Raw genomic sequence first — 5825 nt, forward strand, 5'->3', positions numbered from 1 at the left:
AAAAATGTATTGCTAAAAAGTTATGTGCAGTAAAGAGTTAATGCTTTTTCTCATATATTGAACTCCCACCCGTTACGTTCTTGCGCATGAGGAAGGAGGAGCTTATCCTCCGAAACGTCTGCAAGCCAACAGGTGGACGCTGGGTGAATGAACAGCCTTGTGAGCAGTGTTTGTACCAGCACCCTGAATAATAAAAGATTATGGATTGATGATCAAGACTTCGGGGATTTCTTTCTAGAGTCCGGAGATACTAAAGGACGGCTGTCTGGAGGTGCTAAGGTACAGGTGGTCAGACACCTAATTATTTTTTCTCACTACTATTTTGGAAAAGAGTCTCTTTGGGTAGAAATAAGGGTAGGGACAAAGAATAATATAATTCTTATAGAAGTGAGTTATAAATCTCCAAGTATAGTGGAAGAATCAGAAAATCTCCTTATAAGACAAATAGATGTGGCATCGAAGCAGAAAAAAGTCATTATTATGGGGGACTTTAACTACCCAAATACAAACTGGAAAGCAGCAACCTCCAACTCCAGCAAAGGAAGAGAGTTTTGGGAAAAAGTTGAAGATAGTTACCTTTCCCAACTAGTACAGGAACCAACAAGAGGGGGGGCACTTCTGGACCTGATTTTATCCAATAGGCCAGACAGAATATCAAAAATAGAGGTGGGAGGTCACCTAGGTAATAGTGACCAGAACATAATACGTTTTCAATTATCCATCAATAAAATTCTTAGTAGAGGGGCTACAAAAACATAAAATTTCAGGAAGGCTAATTTCCAAAAACTAAGAGAGGACCTTGGGGACATAGACTGGGACAATGCCTTCATAAATAAAAGTACACAAGAGAAATGGGGCATATTTAAGAGCATCCTGGGTAGATAGTGTGAATGGCACACATATGATGAATGCAATAAATAAAAAGAAACAGACTTCTAGAACAAGAAGGTAGTGGGGAAGCATTGAGCAACTATAGACAGAAGAATAAATTGTAACAGAAAGAAGGATTGCTACAGAAAAAAAAGTATCCCAGAATGTTCTTCACCTATATAAATGATAAAGGACTTAAAACTGAAAATGTTGGTCCCCTCAAAAATAATCTGGGTGTAATGGTGAAGGGGGATGAGGAAAAGGCCAATCTACTAAATACATTCTTGTCTACTGTATTCACAGAGGAGAATCCCATAATAGACGACATGACTAGAGATAATGTAAAACCTCCCATAAATCTGCCTAGCACAAGAAGTGGGGCGACGCCTTAAAAACATTAAAATCCATAAGTCATCTGGCCCAGAAAGTGTTCATTCTAGAGCTTTTCAGGAATTAAGTACTGTGTTAGACAGACCGTTATTCCTAATATTTAAAGATTCTATAACGACAAGGACTGTTCCACTGGACTGGTGCATAGCTAATGTGGTACTAATATTACAGAAGGGGTCAAAGAGTGATCCTGGAAACTATAGGCCTGTAAGTCTAACATCTATAGTGGGTAAAGAATTTGATCGATTTGTAAGAGATGCTATACTGGAGTATCCTTTTGAAAATAATCTTATTTTATGCACCAGCATAGATTTATGAGGGATCGGTCCTGTCAGACTAATCTGATCTGAAAGTTGGTCTATAAAATGAGGATGCTGGGACTAGGGGAAAACATAAGCAAATGGGTAAGTAACTGGTTGTGTGATAGAAAACAGAGCGTAGTCGATGATGGATCATATTCAGATTGGGTTTTAGTAACTAATGGGGTACCACAGGGCTCAGTGTTGGGTCCATTTCTTTTTAATATTTTTTTTAATGACCTTGTAGAGGGGCTTCAGAGTAAAATTTCCATTTTTGCAAATAATACTAAACTGGCTAAAGTAATCACCACAGAGAAGGATAATATCATATTACTGAGGGATTTGGAGAAGCTGGAGGCTTGGGCGGACAAATGGCAAATGAAGTTTAATAAGGATAAATGTAAGGTTATGTATTTGGGCCATTGAAATAAAAACTACAGTTATGTGCTAAATAATAAAACACTGGGTAAAACTGCTTCTAAAAAGGACCTGGAGGGAATTGGTGGACAGAAAACTCAACTTTAGTGATCAGTGCTAGGCAGCAGCTGCCAAGGCTAATAAAATAATGGGATGCATCGAAAAAGCATAGATGCTAAAGATAAGAACATAGTTTTGCCTCTTTATAAATCACTGGTCAGACCACACATGGAATACTGTGTACAGTTTTGGACACAGCTAAACTGGAGTGGGTGCAGAGGAGGGCGACAAAGGTCATTAAGGGAATGGGTGGGTTACAGTACCAGGACAGGTTATCAAGCCTTGGGATATTTACGCTAGAAAAAAAGACGTCTTAGGGGCGATCTGATTACAATTTACAAATATATACGAATGGACAGTACAGAGATCTTTGTAGTGATCTTTTTACCCCTAGGTTTGTAACCATGACAAGGGGGCATCCGCTACGTCTAGAGGAAAGAAAATTTCACCATCAGCACAGATGCAGATTCTTTACCGTACAAGCAGTGAAAATGTGGAACTCTCTGCCACATGATGATGTCATGGCTGATTCATTAAATAAGTTCAAGGGAGGCCTGGATGCTTTTCTTGAAAAATATAATATTACAAGTTCTGGGCATTAGTTTTCTGGTAATACGTTGATCCAGGGATTATTCTAATTGCCATTGGAGTTGGGAAGGAATTTTCTCACTGGGATGGGACAATTGTCATCTGCCTCATAGGGGTTTTTGCCTTCCTCTTGATCAGGACAGTACAGGTACAGATCAGGACAGGTTTCCCTAGGTTTAACCTAATGGACTCTTGTCTTCTTTCAACCTTATTAACTTTGTTACTATGGTATTCCCAGAAGGGCCATCAAGCTGTGCATGTGCAGCATTCAAAGAAGAGCTGTCAATTTGTGCGCATGCAGCAGTCCCAGAAGGCCTGTGAAGCTGTTTGAGTGCAGCATTCCCTGAAGGGCCATTAAGCAGAATGTGTACAGGATTCCCAGCAGTGCTGTTAAGCTGTGTTTGTGCAGCATTTGCAAAAGGGCCAGTAAGCTGTGCGCATGCAGCATTCCCAGAAGGATAGTTAAGCTGTGTGCACGCAGCATTCCCAGACGGGCCATCAAGCTGTGAGCATGCAACATTCCCAGAAGGGCCATCAAGTTGCGTGCATGCAGCAATCTCAGAAGGGCCATCAAGCTGTGAGCATGCAGAATTCCCAGAAGGGCCATCAAGCCATGAGCATGCAGCAGTTTCAGAGAGGGAGTCAGGCTGTGCAAGTGCATCAGTCCCAGAGAGGCCATCAAAATGTAAGCGTGTAGCATTTCCAGAAGGGCCATCAAGCTGTGAGGGTGAAGCATATTCAGAAGGGCTATCAAGCTGTGAGAGTGCAGCAGTCCCATTGAGGCCATAACCCTCTCCTTCACCAGCACCATCACGTTCTACTCCATCCCAGACCTATTGTACATAGTTTGGAAAGGGGAAGGAGCAGAAGTGGGATATCAGGAGACATGTTAAGCAACCAACCCAGGTGAATCGTGTCCTGAGCGGAGGAGGCCAATCGTGCAGAAGTCCAACAAACGTAAGAGTATAGCTTTGTAAAAGATCTAGTACATGTCCATACCCTGTTTGTTGCCAGGAGCGCTGTGAAAAGGTCTTACCCCCCAGACTGTAGGGGTGGAGGTGGAGTATACCCCATGCAAGGGCCATGGGGAAAGTGGGCTGCTGCCATAACCCGGCTTGGGGGTTAGTTTTGTTGGGGGTTTAATGTGTTAAAAACACCCTACTACAGTGATTGCTACTGCCATCTTTTAAAAAGAATTATGTTTGATGACTATTTTATTTAGAGACTCTACTAATGGACACTACTTGCTATGTGCTAGATGACCTCTATATATCAAAAGGGACTTCTTATTCAAAGGACACTATACAGTTTTACTGCACCAGAACTCTTATCCACTAATCTCGTCACCACAATGGCAGTCCTCAGACTATTTTGTTTATAGGTGTTTATAGGAAAACTTTGATATGGACGTTATGTCAAGCAACTCTTAAAAGTTTAAGAGGTACTCTGCCTTATAAAAGACTTTAAGTGTTTCCTATTGGGCATAAGACATCACAAATTATAACTCATGTTTCTATTTATTGTGATATTTATGCCTATTGCACTATTTGTGATATTTGTGATTTTCTGATTTCTACGGCACCTCACCAACACCAAGGGCTACTCTATGATCACCTAACAAGTGACTCACTGAGTTAACCTCAGCCAGGAGAGCTGTGGACAGTGGTGGATCACTGGCGTACAATGACTCATTGTATCTGTCAATGACCTGTTAGGGTACATCAAGTGGCCTGTTGTAAAACCATGTCTGGCAGCAGAATAAGTGGTGTAATTGTCAATAACAGTTATCTTTCTGCCAGGCACAGTTTTACAAAAGGCTACCCGAGGTAACCTGACAGTTGACTCACTGGGTTAACTTTACACAGGAGAGCTGTGGACAGGGTATACTGGCACACAAATTGACAGGACAAGAGCAATTTCTCACCTACACAGCTTACACTTCACAGTGCATTCAAGCTGCTTGCCTATCTGAACACACTGATGTGCTGTATATATGTGTGATCAATCTATGCTATCTATAATTTTAGCCCTAACAAGGGCTTTTGGGGGTCCATCCTGCCTAAAATCACCTAACACCTGACTGTCTCTACTACACATGCCGAGATGGCCTGCTATATGTTATAGCAGCCATCATTACAGGATCACTGTGTGTGTTCACATAGTGACCGGGTAAAGTGTGGGTGTACATGTACATGTTGTGAAAAATAATCATAAAACAAACACATAGGGGAGATTTATCAAAGATGTGTAAAGTAGAACTAGTTCAGTTCAGTTGCCCCTAGCAAGCAATAAGATTCCACCTTTCATTCTTCCCTGATTCCATAGAAAATGAAAGGTGGAATCTGATTGGTTGCTAGAGGCAACTGAGCCAGTTCTACTTTACACCAATTTAATAAATCTCCCCCACAATCCTTATATCCCCCAATGCAAATTATATATGTAAAAAAAAAAGTAAGCATATTTGGTATCGCTGCATGTGTAACAATGCTGGCAATAAAATTTTCACATGATTTAATCTGCACTGTGACAGCAGAAAATTCTAAATGCTAATTTTTCCTTAAGGCTATGTTCACACACAGTATCTTGCTCAGTCTTTTGGTCAGTCTATTTTCAACCAAAACCAGGAGTAGAACTGACAGGGTAAAATTATAATGGAAAGATTTGCTGGTTTTGGTTGAAAAAAGGCTGACCAAAAGACTGACAGAAATACTATAAGTAAACATAGCCTAAATCTGACCACTAACCTAAAGGATATGTCATGAAATGTCAATGTCATAATCGTTTAAATAAGCTAAAGGGGTACTCCGGGCAGGATCCTTTTATTAATATATGCCAAGGGTTATGGCCGTTGCACCTATCTCTCTGGCCCCCACAGTGCTACCGTTATATTACCGATATATCCAGTTGTTCGGCCGATTTTTGGAGCTGGTGTGGTAATGTTGAAGGCCTGCTTCGCCAATCAAAGCTGTCTGCAATGCCCCAGGACCCGGAACCAGCCAAACAGTAGGACGGATCGATAAGATACAAGTGGAGCCGCGGAAGCCAGGGAGGTAAAGCTGTTGTTGGTGGATGGGGGTACACATGAGGTGTTACAGCTTGCCTGGCAACAGGAGAGACAGCGATCATGTGACCATGTGAACAAAAATGTAAAAATTTTATATGTAACAAAATTCAGAAAAAATACCTTGCAGTTTTATTTTA

At 41.2% G+C, this 5825-nt stretch overlaps 1 protein-coding gene across 1 annotated transcript in view; it reads right to left on the reverse strand.

Moving 5' to 3' along the window:
- LOC138768704 (vomeronasal type-2 receptor 26-like) overlaps nucleotides 1–5825 on the reverse strand; it is a 97140-nt gene that overhangs the window by 61259 nt on the left and 30056 nt on the right. The gene's annotated exons all lie outside the window — the stretch shown is intronic.

The sequence above is a fragment of the Dendropsophus ebraccatus genome, chromosome 12, assembly GCF_027789765.1.
Source record: "Dendropsophus ebraccatus isolate aDenEbr1 chromosome 12, aDenEbr1.pat, whole genome shotgun sequence".
NCBI classification, from domain to species: Eukaryota; Metazoa; Chordata; class Amphibia; order Anura; family Hylidae; genus Dendropsophus; species Dendropsophus ebraccatus.